At 43.4% G+C, this 21,176-nt stretch overlaps 1 protein-coding gene and 1 pseudogene across 1 annotated transcript in view; one reads left to right on the forward strand and one right to left on the reverse strand.

Annotated features, from left to right (window-relative positions):
- LOC126162453 (cytochrome P450 306a1) overlaps positions 1-21,176 on the reverse strand; it is a 421,350-nt gene that overhangs the window by 147,943 nt on the left and 252,231 nt on the right. The gene's annotated exons all lie outside the window — the stretch shown is intronic.
- On the forward strand, positions 16,219-16,336 carry LOC126100308 (5S ribosomal RNA; annotated as a pseudogene).

Below are 21,176 nucleotides of genomic sequence, written 5' to 3' on the forward strand. Positions count from 1 at the left end.
AACTCGGCGAAATGCAGCTGGTAATGAGGAAAATAGGCAAGGGGCACTACATCAGTAGTGACTGGGTAAGTTGAGAATTTGGATCTGACGGGAGGCTCAAATGGCTCCAAGCACTATGGGACTTAACATCTGAGGTCATCAGTCCCCTAGACCTTAGAACTACTTAAACCTAACTAACCTAAGGACATTAGACACATTCATGCCCGAGGCAGGATTCGAAACTGCGTCCGTAGCGGCCGCGAGGTTCTGGACTGAAGCGCCTAGAACCGCTCGGCCATGCCGGGAGGCGTGTTGGGGCAGTCCGTGCAGTTGCTATGACCAGTGTGTCTGGATGGTGCAGTGGTCACTGTGTTTGCCTCGTAAGCAGGAGATCCGGGCCCGAATACCAGTGCAGCGCATATTTTCAACTAAAAAGACTAATCTTCCTTTTTCACATTTCAACATTTTTATGGTACAGGACCTGCTACGTTTGTTAATATTTCATGAAGCGATTATGAGCAAATCTGTCACGCTAATTCAGAGTTGCAAATTTCACTTTTTTTTATTTACTCGATGTCTAGTTTCGGGCCGGGACCTACACTCCTGGAAATGGAAAAAAGAACACATTGACACCGGTGTGTCAGACCCACCATACTTGCTCCGGACACTGCGAGAGGGCTGTACAAGCAATGATCACACGCACGGCACAGCGGACACACCAGGAACCGCGGTGTTGGCCGTCGAATGGCGCTAGCTGCGCAGCATTTGTGCACCGCCGCCGTCAGTGTCAGCCAGTTTGCCGTGGCATACGGAGCTCCATCGCAGTCTTTAACACTGGTAGCATGCCGCGACAGCGTGGACGTGAACCGTATGTGCAGTTGACGGACTTTGAGCGAAGGCGTATAGTGGGCATGCGGGAGGCCGGGTGGACGTACCGCCGAATTGCTCAACACGTGGGGCGTGAGGTCTCCACAGTACATCGATGTTGTCGCCAGTGGTCGGCGGAAGGTGCACGTGCCCGTCGACCTGGGACCGGACCGCAGCGACGCACGGATGCACGCCAAGACCGTAGGATCCTACGCAGTGCCGTAGGGGACCGCACCGCCACTTCCCAGCAAATTAGGGACACTGTTGCTCCTGGGGTATCGGCGAGGACCATTCGCAACCGTCTCCATGAAGCTGGGCTACGGTCCCGCACACCGTTAGGCCGTCTTCCGCTCACGCCCCAACATCGTGCAGCCCGCCTCCAGTGGTGTCGCGACAGGCGTGAATGGAGGGACGAATGGAGACGTGTCGTCTTCAGCGATGAGAGTCGCTTCTGCCTTGGTGCCAATGATGGTCGTATGCGTGTTTGGCGCCGTGCAGGTGAGCGCCACAATCAGGACTGCATACGACCGAGGCACACAGGGCCAACACCCGGCATCATGGTGTGGGGAGCGATCTCCTACACTGGCCGTACACCACTGCTGATCGTCGAGGGGACACTGAATAGTGCACGGTACATCCAAACCGTCATCGAACCCATCGTTCTACCATTCCTAGACCGGCAAGGGAACTTGCTGTTCCAACAGGAAAATGCACGTCCGCATGTATCCCGTGCCACCCAACGTGCTCTAGAAGGTGTAAGTCAACTACCCTGGCCAGCAAGATCTCCGGATCTGTCCCCCATTGAGCATGTTTGGGACTGGATGAAGCGTCGTCTCACGCGGTCTGCACGTCCAGCACGAACGCTGGTCCAACTGAGGCGCCAGGTGGAAATGGCATGGCAAGCCGTTCCACAGGACTACATCCAGCATCTCTACGATCGTCTCCATGGGAGAATAGCAGCCTGCATTGCTGCGAAAGGTGGATATACACTGTACTAGTGCCGACATTGTGCATGCTCTGTTGCCTGTGTTTATGTGCCTGTGGTTCTGTCAGTGTGATCATGTGATGTAGCTGACTCCAGGAATGTGTCAATAAAGTTTCCCCTTCCTGGGACAATGAATTCACGGTGTTCTTATTTCAATTTCCAGGAGTGTATTTTAAAATCTCCGTGGCAGACAGTCAAAACGCTCTGTAACTGTTCATTTGCACTTCATATTACGTATTTATTTTTGACACGGTTTTTGTATATTTCGAAATACAATTTCGTCTATCTTTCACGATGATTTGAAAATGGGTCCCGGCCCGAGACAAGTCATCGAGTAAATAGAAAAAGTGAAATTTGCAACTTAAGCTGGTTTTTCGTTGTACTGATTAACAGAAGTTGCTGACCTACAATTATTCTAACATGTTTTAAGTCTGTAAATCTGCCACAGTTGCATGTAATACGTTTGGCGAATAGTTCGGAACGAACTGATACATTCTGAAGCTTGACCTACTAAGGCTGCACTGAAAGTACCTGATTTTAATAACAAACATGAACATTGCAATATATACTTTACAGAGTTATCGCGGATGATTGTCACAATCAATGTGTGGCTACTTAGCAAGTCACACTCAAGATTCTGACTTGCTAAGTAGGCACATTTTTGGTTGTGACAGTCATCTGCGATAACTCTGTAAAGCATGTATTACCGTTTTGAAGTTTGTTATTAAAATCAGGCACTTTCAGTGCAGCCTTAGTAGGTCAGGCATGAGAATGAATCAGTTGGCTCCGAATTATTCGCCAGACACATGAACCGTAACTATGACAAATCTGTTAATAAACAGGTCATGAAACGTTTCTTTTTCTTGTTTCGCTTGTTATCCTTCTGCTTTGCCTCCCCCTACTCACCACCAATGTCATATCGTCATTCCGTTTTGCCTCTCTATCGTCCAACTTTATTTCTTTCAGTCTTTCATTTATACTAAAGTGAGTGAGTTGATGTTAGATCAAATCTTTTGCTGTAAACAAAAGATATTTAAGCGACATCAGATAGGGTACAATGAAAATAGTGCCATTGTGGTACAGTATTTCATATCGACAGAATTGTAACTCCACCTAAAACAAAGCTACGTGACTCAATTTGATTTATTTGCCAATTATTTGTGTTACCTAAATCGTTTCTGTTCTTGATTCTTTAGGTGCGTAAGTGATGTTTGTTTCTGAAGTATTTATGTCGCCACAATCTATATTACCGATGCGTTTTACTAAGTCATATATGACATCAATGTATTTTGACACTGTTTAAAATGCAGTACCTCAAGTCCTCTTGGTCTGCCTCCTATCTTTCTTTCTCCTCCAGACTTGGGAATAGTGTTGTTTGCAAAAGATGACACTTAGCGGTTCACTTTTCATTTGCACGACTGAATTTATCGGTTTCCCTGGCGAGTACTGCACGGCACATTACTGCCCTCATCGCCAAATCGAAAGAGACGTTCTCCTCACATTCGGGAATAGAAGGGTTAAAATAGAAGTCGGGGGAACCAAACTGGAGCTTTCCATGATTCCCCTAAATCCCTTAAGGCAAATGCAGGATGCGTTTTTGCTGATATTTACAGTCATAAGGGCATGGTCCAACGCATAATTCTCTGCCTAACGTTTCATCTCCAATGCTGGAGATATCATCAGAGGCTTTAACGACTCACAAAGCTGTTACAAACGAAAAGAAGTTCAGCAAGTCGAGCTGTTTATATGTATTCATGGAATGGCCTTATCCCCATGTTAAGAATCACGCAAAGGTTTTCTATTGATATTTCGAGAGAACATTTTCTGGGAAGCGTCGGACAGCATATTAGTTCCTCCCACATACATGACAACGACGAGAAAATTCGAGAAATTAAAACTAATATAGATGGTTACTAACAATCATTCTTCCCAAGCGCTATTCGCGAGTGGAACAGGGAATAGGGAATCAGTTAGTAGCATCTGAAGTACGTTCCGCCACACAACGTTAGGTGGCTTGCGGAGTATGATGTAGATAAATCAAATATCAGCAATAAAGCAAATTACGGCCTTGAAATCCTGGATTTTGTGATTAAATGAGGGATGATTCTTTTGAAAAGGACAAGGTCAGTTTCCTTAGCCACACTTGTCAGACAGCAGTTGGCCTGCGATCCGTCTCGAGAGGTTATATCCTGATCATCATCATCATCATCATCATCATCATTCACACACTATGTTTGGCCAAGGAATGCTGCCTATCTTGATACCCCAGCTGCGAAACGATATTGTGGCTACCAGAGAAACAGAAAAAGGACCTCATATTTACCGACGCAGGTAATCTGCGTTCAGCGTAATTAAGGAATCTGCAGATAGGGAATTGGAATCTGAGACCAATCCAGTGCAGTCTCAGAGTGATACGTTACAGTTTCTTGCCGACGTCTACAAACATTTTCTCCACATATACACGATTAAGGGCAGACGGCGGTGGTTGCACTTTTGCTAGTGCCACAACAAATAATGAAGCTGCAATAAGGCCGCAAACAAGAGCAGGGACTGATGATTCGTACAGCAAGCAAGCGCCAAAAGTCAACTCGCGTGGTGTAAACGAGGTGAGACAGCGAAGGGCGTGGTTGCGATCCACTCTGTTTGCAACTTCTGAAAGCAAAATCACGGCGCCTCGAGCTGGAAGAGGTGGAGATCTGCCCCCCGGCGTTGTGAATTATTCAGCCCACGCAGCAGCAGTCGCGCCTGACTGTAGCCCCGCCCACCACACCGGGAGGACTGCACTGATAGTGGACTGTTTTCAGGGTTGCGACAGCCGTAAAACTCGCACCCACAGCAAAACAAAGCACAGTTCTCTCCTTCATGACATCAATTGTATTCCTCCGAGGATAAACGCGTTGGAACACTACAACACCAACGTGTTGGTAGTACATGCGTAAGTTTCTCGCAGACAAGTATTTCGCATCTTGCGACTTTGACGTTGACATCGTAACATACAGTGAAGCCTCTTTAAGCAGACAACTTGAATTATGTGAATAAGTTGTCGTCTGGAGGGGTGGTCGTCTTAATAGGTGATCACGGTAAGATTTGATGCTCAACATAACCATTTAAACGCAATTAATGACAACAATTGCTACAATTAACGACGAGCTCTTATAATGTATTAACTGTAAAAGTAATGCCTGCATAGCTCAATCGTAACGTGCTTGCCTCCCATTCAGCGGGCCCAGGTTCCATTCCCGGCCTGGTTGGAGATTTTCTCCGCTCGAGGACTGGGTGTTGTCCTCATCATCATTTCATCCTAATCACCGGCAAGCGAGTCGCTCAATGTGGCGTCAACTGAAATAAGACTCCCACTTGGCGGCCGAACTTTCCCGGATGGGGTCTCCCGGCCAGCAATGCCATATGATCATTTCATTTCATTTGTAAAAGTAATAAGTACGTACCTAATACTTGGGAGTACGTAGTTCTGTCGTTGCAACTACAAAAATGTGTGATTTCTTTTTTCACCAGACTTGTTTCGCGTTATTGTAGTAAAGCATCATCAGTGGTCTCTAAGGTATTTACATTTTGATTTGCTGTTAGATCGAAAAATAGTTCGTTAAGAGTAAGATGATTTGCACTTACGGTGATTTTCGGTTGATTTCTCGCTTACTTCGGGAAATTGCGTCTGCTAGCACATCGTCGATTTTCTGCTTTAGACACTGATTATTTTGGCCTAATTTTTAGTTGTTCTGCAGCACTATTCATTTCTTATGTTTCTCATAACACACTTTTATGCACACCACTGCATTCTGTTTGATTTTGTACTTGTAAGTATGTGTTGTGGTTTGTGTTTTGTAGTGTGTCAACATAACCTTTCCACTACTTTGCCTTTGACCTACAACTTTTTTTAAAATTAGATTATTGCATGTATGTAATTCTATTTAATAATGTTTCTGTGGATTTATGTACTGAGTAAGAGCAGGGAAGGAACAGCGATGGAGGGATTTTTTTGTGTAGGGGAGGGAGAAACAATAGAACAAATGTGGTGTAACTAGGGTCTCTCGTCGGGTAGACCGTTTGCTGGGTTCAAGTCTTTCGATTTGACGCCACTTCAGCGACTTGCGCGTCGATGGGGATGAAATAATGATGGTTAGGACAACACAACACCCAGTCCCTGAGCAGAGAAAATCTCCGACCCAGCCGGGAATCGAACCCGGGACCTTAGGATTGACATTCTGTCGCGCTGACCACTCAGCTACAGGGGGCGCGGGTGCTGACTGGAGAAACCATGATGAATGGACACAAGTGTATAGCAGTGTGGTGAAGTGTGAGTTAGAGGAGAAGAGCGGGAAGTAAAATAAAACGGTGAGTGAGCGAGGGGGGGGGGGGGGGAGGTCGAGGTTATGGGAGGGGATGAAGGATGGAAAAGGTTCATTTTTTTCCATGTAATTTCACCAATCTTAAATAAAATCTGGTATGCAATATTTATTTGCTCATTGAACAACTGTTTATTTTGTGTTAATGCCCTTTGTATTTGAAAATTTTTTTGGAAAGGGTGGACGTGTCTGTCTTTACAGATTTTTTTACAATATTCATATCTTTTTCAATATTATTTGGTCCGTGGTGTTCTTGTTTCAGATGATTCGCAAATGTTGAATAATTTGTATCATATTTAAATGCTCTGATGTGTTCTTTATACCTTGTGTCTAATGTCCTGCCAGTCATTCCAATGTATATCTTCTCACAATCTCTGCAACTGAGATGATATATACCACATTGCTGGTATCTGTCGGGTTTTTATTTAAGTTTTGGGGTTTGCTTTTGTATAGAATTGTTTGTTTTGTAAACAATGTTTATGCCCTGCTTTTGAATATGTTACCTATTTTATGTGTGTATTTGTTGTGGTATGGCACTGTATGCCATTTTTTGTTGTAGTGCATGTAATTTGTTGTATGAGTTGGTGAGGTTTGGTTATTTTTTTCAGTATTTGTCTGTCTATTTTTTGTTTAGTTTGTCTACCTTGTTTCTTTCCGTCCATTTTTAATGCTATTCGTTTTATAATGGCTAGCTTTTTCTGGTAATCAGAAATGTTTAGGGGGATCCTGTTCAGTCTGTTTAACACGTATCTGATTGTTGTTTGTTTTTCGTTCTGTGGGTGGTTTGAGGTTGCATTTAAGATAATGTCACTTGTTGTGGGTTTTCTGAATACGTCAAATGTGTGTTTACTATTGGCTTTTCTTATGGTTATGCCTAGAAAGTTGAGTGAGTTTTATTGTTCTTCTTCTACTGTGAACTTTAAGTTTTTGTGTACAGTATATATGTCTTTGTGTAGTTGCTATATTCTGCTTTTAGGTTCATCTTCGTTTACGTAGTAAAATACGCGGAAACTGGCATCTGCTCACACTTTTCATATGTTTGTTTACAATCAAATTCTCCTATTTCTTTTCCACCTTAGATAGCAAGTACATCAGTTCATGGTTTGGAAGCTCAGAAGCAAGGGACTATACTATGTAAGTCATCGCCTAATGGGAATGCCTCTACAGGAATTGCGTCCTTTTCATTATCACTATTTTGGTTGTCACTACAAAGAGAACCTGGGTTCATTCCCCATTATCACCAGTATTGACGCATCAGTTTCTTCCTTCGCTGTAGAAATGTCCAGTTCAATATTGGCAGCTTCGAAGAAGTGACTGAGGCTGATTATCGACTCATCGTCACCTTCTTCTCCAGCGTCCACATTTTGCAAAAACTGAAAACTGGGATTAATGAAGCGTTTTCTAAATGCTTCGTTTTTCACTTCATTTCACGCATTCTTAATCCAACTGACAGCATCACCTACGGTCAAACAATTAGCTAGGTTGCACACAGATGTGGCGTTGTCCATTTTCGCAATTAGGGAATGCAGAAGCTTCTTTCGGTAACTTAATTTAGAAGACGGGATCATTCCTTGGTCAAGAGGCTGAACATACGAGATTTTTTTAGGAAGAAAAAAAATTTACTTCTACATCGGCAACTTTTCGCTGCAATGACGTATCTACGAAAAGTATGATTTTACGTTCCTGAATGCTCATTTTTGAATTTAAGTTACTCAGCCAAGAATGGAAAATGTCTCTCGCCATACATGCATTTTTATTTCATGCCAAGAAACACCGAGCAAGAAAATATCATTGTTTTCGAAGCACCGTTGCCGATCTGCTGTATGTATCACTAGTGGTGGTTGTTCTTTTCCACCGCAGCGGTTAGCACAAAGATCGACCTTTTGTTGCCTTTGCACTGATTACCTTGTCTGGAAATCTTTAGAAAATAGAACAGTTTCATTCACGTCGTAAATGTCACTATCACAGTAGCCACTTGTAATTACACTGTTTCAGCCTCCAATCAGATACAACGTCTTAATTAATGTCTGCCCTTTCTCAAGAGACTGCTCGGAAAACAACATTGTGTCGAACATGAAATCGGTCCAACTATCCGTCACTTGCATGAAATTAGGAATTCCAAGATCAGAGGCAAATTTAAGAGCTTTTTCCCGTAGCATCGGTCCACTAATACTCAATCCTTTGGCACGTACTCCATTAAACCACTCTAAAATAGTAGTATTAATGACTTCAAGAGGTTACCACCGTCTTTTCTGTAAATCTCTGTTATCGTTTTCTTCCCATTTCTCAACGTAAATGCCGCGATTTGCTATTATATTCTGTATTTGACTTTTTCCATGGTTAAACTTACTCGCTAACTGACGCTGAGATTTTTCTTTCTTTCTCTCTCTCTCTCTCTCTCTCTCTCTCTAATAATAGCAATACGCTGTTGTAGTGAACCGAGGAAAAGTCAGAACTGTTTGCTAATCTCTGGAAATGAAGTTCCAGAGATTGTTGTGTCACAATTGTCCACGAGAAACCTTACACTAATACAGTATTGTAATTCCCCCTTCTACGGCTGTTTGTGATCGTCTTGAAGGAAGGACATTGATAGTTAGAGTGGTCGCTGATCGAAAAAAGCGGTGGTCATCTGAAAGGGCATCAAGATGTATTGGTCTTATGGAAGCTTATTTCCATTCCTCAAAAATATGCACGTCTAGAGAGGGATTCGGCTTAAAGGGGTGATCTTCTCGGGAGGTTTCATTACATGTACATTTAATGGTCTTGTTACTTTGATGCAACAAAATTTCTTAGCGTAATAAAACTGAATATTATTATTCCCTGGACGTAACTGTACCATAATTTAAGTTCATAGTATCTGCTTGAAGCCGGCCGCGGTGGCCGAGCGGTTCTAGGAGCTTCAGTCTAGAACCGCGCGACTGCTACGGTCGCAGGTTCGAATCCTGCCTCGGGCATGGATGTGTGTGGTGTCCTTAGGTTAGTTAGGTTTAAGTTCTAGGGGACTGATGACCTCAGATGTTAAGTCCCATAGTGCTCAGAGCCATTTCAACCATTTGTCTCCTTGAACGATATAGTAAATAAGTATCTTACGTCGTATGGGCTGCAAGAATTTTTCTGCGTGGTATTTTATCAGTTTAAACCGTGAAGTGGGACGTGAAGATCCATCTGCAATTACTTTATGCATCACTATTGGTTCGACAGCAGTTCACTTACACCTGTCATATATTAATATTTTGGAACGCTGAAAATGTTGATCAGGCGTATTTTAAAACCAAGGAGTATTTAATCTAACACGCTGAACTTGAATGTTACGGCCGGTGACGAAGAAGGCGTTTGAGTATGAGGTTGTTCGGCTATCTTTACACGATGGTTCGTTTATCATTTATGGCAGAGGTGCGACATGATATTTAAAAAAATAAAATAAAAAGAGGCGAATTTACAGTTCTGATTGAAGTTAGATTTAACAGTGAGAAAAAATTTTTTGGTTTGGAATACTGTCTTTTTCACCATACAGAAAGCAGTTGTGATGTGATGATATTTCAAGATAATTTAACTGTTTTCTTGTTACAGTCAGAGGAGGTACGTGTATACAGCAGTGATGAAACAGCAGCGGAAAGAAGTCGCCACGCTACTTCAGGTCAACGTTAGACTAACGCAGAGGGTACTTCTGTTAAATGCTGGAATCTACCACCAAGTTCATTTTCTGCCACCCCCCTGCACCAAATGGTAGATCCGGCTGTTTGAAATCCAGTCCATCGGCTCTTTTTATTCAGGTACCCGGCAAGAGTGGGGCAGACGGGACCTAACTGGAAGTAGTTGGTAGCTACGACATTTGTCTTATATGCCACGGAAACCTGTCGAAAACGTTGGTCGGAGCCGCGGTTGGATAGTTTTCGCTGATCACAGGGATTGAATTTGAAGCGTGACTCATCACTGAAGACAGTTTTATTCCAGCCAATGAGAGCTCAGGCCGAATACGTGTGTGGAGTCGCCCCGGACAGTTGGGATGTCAAACTGATTGTCGCCCGGCATACGCCCCGACATCCAGGAGTGTTTGTATGAGGTGCCGTTTCTTTTCATAGCAGGTGGTCATCTGTAGCATCCTCACAGCGCAGCGATACCTGGACGTTATGACGATATTCTACCCCCGCCCCCCCGTTTGGTGCTATTCGTAGGAAGCCATCCTCGGCATATATTTTGGCAAGATAAGGCCGCCCGCACACGGCGAGACGTTCTATTGCTTGTTTCCGTGTTTGCCAAACCCTACCTTGGCCAGAAAGGTTGGCAGATGTCTCCCCAATTGAGAACAGTTGGAGCATTACAGACAGAGCCTTCCAACCAGCTCGGGATTTTGACAATTTAACGCACCATTCGGACAGAATTTGGCTCGGTATCGCTCAGGGGAACATCTAACGTCTCTGTTAATCAATGCCAAGCCAAACAACTACTTGCATAGGAGCCAGAGATGGACCAACGCGTTACTGACTTGCGCAATTTGTGAAGCTGTTTCTCTTAACTATAACTTTCAATTTTTCTGAAATTTTAATCAAAAAAATGGTTCAAATGGCTCTGAGCACTATGGGACTCAACTGCTGTGGTCATAAGTCCCCTAGAACTTAGAACTACTTAAACCTAACACACCTAAGGACAGCACACAACACCCAGCCATCACGAGGCAGAGAAAATCCCTGACCCCGCCGGGAATCGAACCCGGGAACCCGGGCGTGGGAAGCGAGAACGCTACCGCACGACCACGAGATGCGGGCAAATTTTAATCATTTGTTTGTCTGTACATGTACATCACATCTATCGATTTCCATCCCACTCGGATAATTCCTTCGTGAAGCGGCAGGTTTTTAATATTTTTTTGTTTATTTTCCTATTCTGTCTAAGAGTGTATTATTAACTAGCGACCCCCCCAGCTTCGCATGGGTAGCACTAAGTAGCACGGCCGGATGACTGATCTAGTAAATTACATAGACAAACATTCATCGTGAATCAGTCTATCTATCAGTGAAAACCTCATTACATCCCTTTTGTAGATCCCGAGATTAGTCCACTCATACAGGTAGAAAATCGCACCGGGCCGGGCGACTTTATAATATATGTAAAAAGATAGAAATACATTTCTGAGAATGTTGGGCATTGGGAAGTAAACCGATCACTCGTAAGTCATTTAGCACTGATTTTGTACCAGATAGTAGAGGATGATCATAACCTATCATTTTTGCCCTCTGCGAACGTTATAAAACGTTCGCTTATAATCATCACAGTATTCAATGGAATCATTCTTGTAAACATCTTCTGTAACCAACATCGGGGCAGACGAAGTGAGCGGAGGACGCAAGTTCTTTTGTGAGAGAACTGGAATGAGTTTACATGCTTTGAAATTAACTATGTTAAGCTATTTCTGCGGTACATACGTAACATACCCATAATGTGATATAGCAGTACATTCGTATACGTCGCTAGTTAGCAACAAGATTGGGTCTTCATAGAACAGAGTAATATTGGCGTGTATTGCTTGACCAAATAGCTTATAACTCTTTTTCAAAAGCTAGAGTTTCTTACAGTACGATGTTAATTGTTTGTGAAGTAATACGTTTTAAATTTATCACACATAACACAGACAACTGTCTGGAGATTTTCACGAAGATGGCTCTGAGCACTATGGGACTTAACAGCTGAGGTCATCAGCTACTTAAACCCAACTAACCTAAGGACATCTCACACATCCATGCCCGAGGTTGGATTCGAACCTGAGACCGTAGCGATCGCGCGGTTCCAGACTGAAGCGACTAGAACCGCTCGACCACACCGGCTAGCTGAGATTTTCACTCTCAGTATCCTGTGCATTGACTATGTGTTCCTGTCTTCCTTACTAGAATAATTTCCACTGTCATTGAAACGTGAGTACTTGCTTGCTAACTGCTCCATGTGAATACGTTTACCAGTCAGTTGTACACATCAAAAATAACATTGGTAATTACTGCACAAACAGCTTTGTCCATGACCATGCAACAGGAGATACAGTCAACTTAAATTTACGAAGAAAAAAATAAACATAAAACTGAAAACAGCATTTTCTACCAAGGAATAAAACTGTATAATAAATTACCAAAAGAGATTAAAGAAATTGCAAAAATACACTTATTTAAAAAGGCACCTAAAATGTACCTGTTATGCAATACATTTTTACATTGTAGGATTACTTAGATAAAACAGAGTAGGGGTTTGATAAAAATGTTATACAAATAAATAATAATAATAATGATGATTATAAGATATCCAACATGCCACATAACACCTTTATGTTTTTTCCTTTTTTTTCCTTTCTAGAAATACTTACCCCCAAGCTATGCACGGCACAATAGTAACACCCCTTTCTCCTTCTGAGCTCAGCATCTCACACATTATGGAGGGATGCTGAGACAGTTTTTCAGTATAGCAAATGGGAAGTTGCGGTACAGAAAATGGTGCAGAGATCACCAGTGTGTGTGTGTGTGTGTGTGTACTGAGTGAAGTGTAACGAAACAATGGTGTGTATAGTGCATGCAGTGACTGATAGTGAGATATGAGTGAACAATATGGCATTACATTATTTAATAAGCTATATGTAAAAAAAGTATTGTATACCAGGAGTAAATCTAATGATTGTCTCTTAACTACAAGTCTGTAAATATATGTGTATACGAATTACGTTATTTTAAATTGATCTAAATTTGTAAATACTTTGACATGTCCTATATCCTTGTAAAAAGAGATCTACGGATGAATAAAGTTACTACTACTACTACTACTACTACTACTACTACTACATGATTACTTTCACTCTGTTGTCTCACATAACTACTACCAACCAGAACGAAATTCTTGACCAAGGTAAAGTGTATCAGTTGTGTCAGTTCGAATCCTGCCTCGGGCATGGATGTGTGTGATGTCCTTAGGTTAGTTAGGTTTAAGTAGTTCTAAGTTCTAGGGGACTGATGACCACAGATGTTAAGTCCCATAGTGCTCAGAGCCATTTGAACCATTTTTTGTGTCAGTTCGTGAAATTAGAGTATGGATCTATCCAACCGTCGCTGAATTCGGCTAAGTGTACTCTAAGGGGTTTATCAGCCCTGATAGCGGCGTGTAATAGAATAGCACTGCACACAGACAGTTGCGGTGCACAACTTCCGTCACTGAGGGTAACGGAGTCCGACAAGAACTACATCCGACCACCCTCTAACGTCAAAAAAAATCACAAGTTTCTTTTTGTTCTTCAGTATTAATGTATTGTGTTAACCGGTTTTCGTCTTACAAGACATTTCCTTACTATTGTCGCCAAAGACGCTACAATGTTCGTAAGCAACATGTGAAAACAAGTTACACGACTCGACTGAAGCACAAACGCACAGTAAATGACATCTTTGACAGTGTGGTAGTAGTGCAACGTAAAAAGTTGAACAATAAATAAGTATAATGGGAGTGAACAGGTAAAATTTTAACACGAAACTGGAAAAACATACGTGCGAAACAGTTTAATAAACAAAACAAATCAAATAAAATAGGTACTTGACAAGGCTGCTTCAAGAGGTATAAAACATGGCGAATGATACACAAACCAACTAAAAGAAAGAATTATCAATTGTAACTACAGAATACACGAAGAACTTAACCAATATCAATAAGATAAACAGAAATGAACAAATGCAGAAAAATTTATTGTTTTCTGAATTTGAGAGGGCGTATAAAGCGCATGGAGGTAGCGCACTTCACACTGAATTGCAGCTCTAGCCTTCCTCAGCATTATTCCGAAACCTCGCACGTATCTCGTTCGACGTTTTTCTACTGTTTCTCATTACAAGAGCGGGAAGTTTATAATCAGAGCAATAGCAATCAACGCGCAACAAAACATGATGAAAGGCTAGCATTAGGCTAGTTATTACGCTGGTTATTAGCTACTGGAGATATCTACGTTAAATTGTTTTGCAATTGAACAGTTTATTTATCTCAGTTCCGCATGTCTGCAGTGTCATATGCGAAGCGCTTCCAAGTACATACACTAAAGCTCCAAAGAAACTGGTATAGGCATGCGTATTCTGATACAGAGATACGTTAACAGACAGATTACGGCGCTGCGATCGGGAATGCCTATACAAGACAACTGTCTTGACCAGTAGTTAGATCGGTTACTGCTGCGACTACGGCAGGTTATCAACATTTAAGTGAGTTTGAGTGTGGTGTTACAGTCGGCGCACAAGCGATGGGACACAGCATCTCCGAGATAGCCATGAAGTGAGGATTTTCCCTTACGACCATTTCACGAGTGTACCGTGAATGTCAGGAATCAGATGAAACATTAAATCTCTGCTGCACCTGGAAAAATATGCTGCAGTAACGGGACCAACGAGCACTGATCAGAGTCATTCAAAGTGACAGAAGTGCAACCCTCCCATAAACTGCTGCAGATTTCAATGCTGGGCCGTCAACAAGTGTCAGCGTGCGAACCATTCAACGAAACATCATCGATATGGGCTTTCGGAGCCGAAGACCCACTTGGGTACCCTTGATGACTGCACGATACAAAGCTTAACGCCCGTCAACACCGACATTGGACTGTTGATGACTGGAAACATGTTGCCTGATCAGACGAGTCTCGTTTCATATTGTATCGAGCGGATGGACGTCTACAGGTATGGAGACAACGTCATGAATCAGAGGACTGTTCAAGCTGCATATAAGCAGGGGACTGTTCAAGCTGGTGGAGATTCCGTAATGGTGTGGGGCGTGTGCAGTTGGAGTGATAAGTGACCCCTGATACGTCTAGATATGATTCACAGACAGGTGACACGTACGTATGCATCCTGTGGGATCACCTGCATCCATTCATGTCCATTGTGCATTCCTACGGACTTGAACAATTGCAGCAGGACAATGCGTCACCGCACACGTCCATAATTACTGCAGAGTGAATCCAGGAACACTCATCTCAGTTTAAACACTTACGCTGGCCGCCAGACTTCCCAGACATGAACATTATTGATCATATCTGGGATGCCTTGCAACGTGCTGACGGATTTATGGACAGGCCTGCAGTATTCATGGTGTCAATCCCCTCCACCACTACTTCAGACATTAGTCGAGTCCGTGCCAAGTCGTGTTGGGGCACTTCTGTATGCTCGTGGGGGCCCTACACGATATTAGGCAGGTGTACCAGTTTCTTTGGCTCTTTGTATACGGAACATGATGTCAGGAAAGTACGATTAATCAAATAAGTGTCAGTGTATATAATTGGCGACAAAAAAATTTCCGATTCAGGGCGTTGCAGCATCGTTTAAACAACGTAGTGCGGCTCCGATTCGGGTATATAAGTGCCGACATTCAGGCAAGAGATCAGCGCGGTACTCGTGTCTTTCTGATGTTCGTGGAGTAAATGCGGAAACTATTGTAACGTTATTACAAATACATCCAAAGAAGACAAAAGTGTTGTTATTCTTTACTTGGCTCCCGATGTCGAAAACCACCACAGAATGGTGCGACAAGGGGCGCTGCTGTCCCACGATGATGCACGTCCCCAAACTGTAAATGTCGTAACCCAGAAGTTATGTCAACTCATGTGGGCGACACTCGAGTACACGCCCTATGGGCCAGTTCTCTCCCCATGCGATTATCAAGCCTTCGGTCCCTTAACCCTAGAACAACGACGCGGGGAAAATATTCAGTTGCTATTAAACCATCGTAAAGCTAACTACCCTACACGTTATAGAAAGGAAGTCATAATTTATAGGTTATGCATTAGTTAACGACCAGTAGTACATCTCCAGTGGTGTGTTAAACACCAAATTAGCACAAATGTAATGTTTTATACCCTATTTGCAGCCATAATTTACGAGGGTTTAGTAATCTAGGGCTAGAAAGGCCCTGAAGGGAAGACGATTCCCGTCGGACGAGGATGTGCACCAGGCAGTTACGGACTTCTCCACGCAGCAGGACACGATGTTTTCCCAAACGGGTATTTTCAACCTGGTGCATCGGTGGGATGGCAACGGCCTTGCCGCAGTGGATACACCGGTTCCCGTGAGATCACAGAAGTTAAGCGCTGTCAGGCGTGGTACGGACTTCGATGGGTGACCATCCAGGTCGCCATGAGCTGTTGCCATTTTTCGGGGTGCACTCAGCCTCGTGATGCCAATTGAGGAGCTACTCGACCGAATAGTAGCGGCTTCAGTCACGAATACCATCATAACGACCGGGAGGGCGGTGTGTTGACCCCACGCCCCTCCTATCCGCATTCTCCACTGAGGATGACACGGCGGTCGGAAGGTGTCGGTAGGCCACTCGTGGCCTGAAGACGGAGTGAGTGCATCGGTCGGATGATTGCCTCCATGCTCACGGCGATTTTGTCTGATTGGCTTATCGGTTCTGGACCACGTCAACTTTTTGACCGCCCGTTATAGATCTTGCGTCCCTAATACATCCTGTCACATAAGCTGATAAAATCTGCTACAAACTTCGATGGAGAATAAATAGCGTGATTACAAGAAACAATCTTATTTTTTCGATAATTACAACATAATCCTCGAAAGGCACAGTGATACATCAGACATGTAATTGCACCTATAACCATCGTAAGCAACGAGAGTGATCAGGTCTTTCCTATATTTTTAATCTAAACATTATAACAGGTACGTTTTCGAACTTTTATACTTTCAAAGAAAATTACAGCACTGTTATAATAATGCTGAAGATCAGATGGGTAGACCACATATCTAATGAGGACGTATTGAATAGAATTGGAGAGAGGAGAAATTTGTAACACAACTTGACTAGAAGAAGGTATCGGTTGGTAGGGTATATTCTGAAGCATCAAGGGATCACTAATTTAGTACTGGAGGGCAGCGTGGAGGGTAAAAATCTCAGAGGGAGACCAATAGATGAATACACTAAACAGATTCAGAAGGATGTAGGTTGCAGTAGGTACTGGGAGATGAAAAAGCGTGCACAGGATAGAGTAGCATGGAGAGCTGCATCAAACTGGTGTCTGGACTGAAGACCAGAACAACAACAACAATTCACTCCTTTCCCGTCTGATGGAAGCATTCAATGAATTTATCTCCTTTCTCACGTCCCCCGTTGAATCATTGAGAGCTTCGACAGTTTTCTGCCAATTATGTATTTGTACGGTGGCTTTCAGAAGCACCTATGGCATCTATGCTCTGCTGTAGGATTCGGTACCCATATCTCCCTGGTGACCGTGGACGACTTGCGACGCCTGGCCAGACAGCGAAGTGTCATTTATCCGTATGTGTGGGGCGCCCATAGAGATTGTTGTCGCTCCCCATATCATTAGTACGTAAACAGCCTCATTTTCATCATAAATTAGCTCTGAGCACTGTGGGACTTAACGTCTGAGGTCATCAGTCCCATAGAACATAGAACTACTTAAACCTAACTAACTTAAGGACATCACACACATCCATGCCCGAGGCAGAATTCGAACCTGCGACCGTAGCAGTTGGGCGGTTCCAGACTGTAGCACCTAGAACCGCTCGGCCATCCCGGCCGGCCATTTTCATCATAACTTGTTTGCAAAATATTTCGCCCAGCTTCATTTTGACACCCATTTTTGAAAATTGATGGAATATTTTGTTCCGTAATTCAACGTATTTATTGTTACAAACGTACGTTTTAATACGTACTTTTAGTGCACATTTCAATTCAATGTTCTAATTTGTTTAGTTACTTGTACCTTAATTCCTGTGGTAAAAGGTCAATTAAAAAAAACACGCAGTAGAGAACTAAAAAGCGAGAACCAAGAAAGGAGAACTAACAGGCGAGAACTAAGAAACTACAAGTAAAAGCGGAGATCCGCGGTCGGTTCTCGAGAGCAACGACAATTAGTTGGAGCTGCGAAGTTCGCAGTTATGCATTTCACCACTACTATTGCGAATGAGCTGTGTGCCAGCACACTATTGTGAGCAGCGCATTTCACTCTGCATACTTACTGGCGTACGAGTTCAATAAAAGTGTGTCAGAGCGCGTGTTAGAAGGAGTAACGCGTTCGTTATGCCGTCTCCAATAGTGGCACCTAGCATATGTACATACTCGTAAGTTCTAAACGAAGGAAATTATTAAGCCATGTCATAAGGAATGTCGTCCCTCGGGATATCATACCTCATGAAACAACAGTGACTGCAAACGCATCAAAGAATGAAAGAATGGTTATTGATAAGTCTTGTGCAGGGACAGGAACCACGCGATGTAAAGTAAGGAATTAGAAAACAACAGTTTCGTATTGGAAATGGGTACAGCAGTTCGCTGCTGACAGAGATTTTGAGAAGAATATCGTTCATAGACGAGGCATTATTCAGTTTGAAGGTTACACCAGTTATAGCAAGTAGCACAAGAGTGGACCCAACAGCTAACTTTTCGCGGGAAACTGCTGCAGTATCAGAAGATTTGTGCGTTGTGCGGAGTTCCAGCAGTACATCTCTGGCTCTGGGACCTCACTGTTCGGCAGAACAATGGCCGCTGATACGTGTCTACAAATTTTGCACGTCATCGGCAGCCAGATTTTCATAAACTGATGGGAAGTTACTCTCAACGAGATGTTCAACTGCACACACTCCTTCCCCGTAACTTGGAGGTCAACAACTTTTCTTTAAGACAGGAGAATTGTAGTATGTTTACGACCACAGGTCCGTCTCTTCAGTCGTTCCTATGCCGCAAACATAAAGGTCAGATGGTTTAGAAGAAAATTTGGAGGAAATTACTGCCGAATACCTGTTGATATTCAGTCCAGTACTCCCCGTAGTTGCAATGTCACTTAGATACACACTAAGGAGCGTGGGGTCTTCTCCTCCTGTTCAATTACTACAAGGTAAATTTGCCATCGAACCCCCCTCAGATTTAGTGGTAAAATGGCCTAGTGGATAGCCCATCAAAAACTGAAAACTGATCAAGCACGAAAACAGGAAGAAAGTGTACTGAACTGCGAAGAAAGAAGTAAAATGGAAACAGCGAACGGTCGAAGCTCAAGATGTGTGACATCGAGTGAATTTCAAGAATCAGGACGTTATGGTTGAGTGGTTACGCTGTTGGACAGCAACGTGGGAGATGTGTGTTCAAATCTCACTCATGTCCTTTTTTTTCACAAAATTATGAAAGCTCCGTCCGATCACTGACTTGTTTATTCTTCTTCTGTCGTCTTCTCAATCGTCATACTATACAGGGTGTTACAAAAAGGTACGGCCAGACTTTCAGGAAACATTCCTCACACACAAAGAAAGAAAATATGTTATGTGGACATGTGTCCGGAAACGCTTACTTTCCATGTTAGAGCTCAAAAAAATTCAAATGGCTCTGAGCACTATGGGACTTAACATCTATGGTCATGAGTCCCCTAGAACTTAGAACTACTTAAACCTAACTAACCTAAGGACATCACACAACACCCAGCCATCACGAGGCAGAGAAAATCCCTGACCCCACCGGGAATCGAACCCGGGAACCACGAGATGCGGGCGTTAGAGCTCATTTTATTACTTCTCTTCAAATCACATTAATCATGGAATGGAAACACACAGCAACAGAACGTACCAGCGTGACTTGAAACACTTTGTTACAGGAAATGTTCAAAATGTCGTCCGTTAGCGAGGATACATGCATCCACCCTCCGTTGCATGGAACCCCTGAAGCGCTGATGCAGCCCTGGAGAATGGCGTATCGTATCACAGCCGTCCACAATATGAGCACGAAGAGTCTCTACATTTGGTACCGGGGTTGCGTAGACAAGAGCTTTCAAATGCCCCATAAATGAAAGTCAAGAGGGTTGAGGTCAGGAGAGCGTGGAGGCCATGGAATTGGTCCGCCTCTACCAATCCATCGGTCACTGAATCTGTTGTTGAGAAGCGTACGAACACTTCGAGTGAAATGTGCAGGAGCTCCATCGTGCATGAACCACATGTTGTGTCGTACTTGTAAAGGCAAATGTTCTAGCAGCAAGGGTAGAGTATCCCGTATGAAATCATGATAACGTGCTCCATTGAGCGTAGGTGGAAGAACATGGGGCCCAATCAAGACATCACCAACAATGCCTGCCCAAACGTTCACAGAAAATCTGTGTTGATGACGTGATTGCACAATTGCGTGCGGATTCTCGGCGGCCCACACATGTTGATTGTAAAAATTTATAATTTGACCACGTTGGAATGAAGCCTCATCCGTAAAAAGAACATTTGCACTAAAATGAGTATTGATACATTCTTGGATGAACCATTCGCAGAAGTGTACCCGTGGAGGCCAATCAGCTGCTGATAGTGCCTGCACACGCTGTACATGGTACGGAAACAACTGGTTCTCCCGTAGCACTCTCCATACAGTGACGTGGTCAGCGTTACCTTGTACAGCAGCAACTTCTCGGACGCTGACATTAGGGTTATCGTCAACTGCACGAAGAATTGCCTTGTCCATTGCAGGTGTCCTCTTCGTTCTAGGTCTTCCCCAGTCGCGAGTCATAGGCTGGAATGTTCCGTGCTCCCTAAGACGCCGATCTATTGCTTCGAACGTCTTACTGTCGGGACACCTCCGTTCTGGAAATCTGTTTCGATACAAACGTACCGCGCCACGGCTATTGCCTCGTGCTAATCCATACATCAAATGGGCATCTGCCAACTCTGCATTTGTAAACATTGCACTGACTGCAACACCACGTTCGTGATGAACACTAACCTGTTGATGCTACGTACTGATGTGCTTGATGCTAGTACTGTAGAGCAATGAGTCGCATGTCAACACAAGCACCGAAGTCAACATTACCTTCCTTCAATTGGGCCAACTGGCGGTGAATCGAGGAAGTACAGTACATACTGACGAAACTAAAATGAGGTCTAACATGGAAATTAAGCGTTTCCGGAGACATGTCCACATAACATCTTTTCTTTATTTATGTGTGAGGAATGTTTCCTGAAAGTTTGGCCGTACCTTTTAGTAACACCCTG

Source organism: Schistocerca cancellata, chromosome 1 (assembly GCF_023864275.1).
Source record: "Schistocerca cancellata isolate TAMUIC-IGC-003103 chromosome 1, iqSchCanc2.1, whole genome shotgun sequence".
Classification (NCBI taxonomy): Eukaryota; Metazoa; Arthropoda; class Insecta; order Orthoptera; family Acrididae; genus Schistocerca; species Schistocerca cancellata.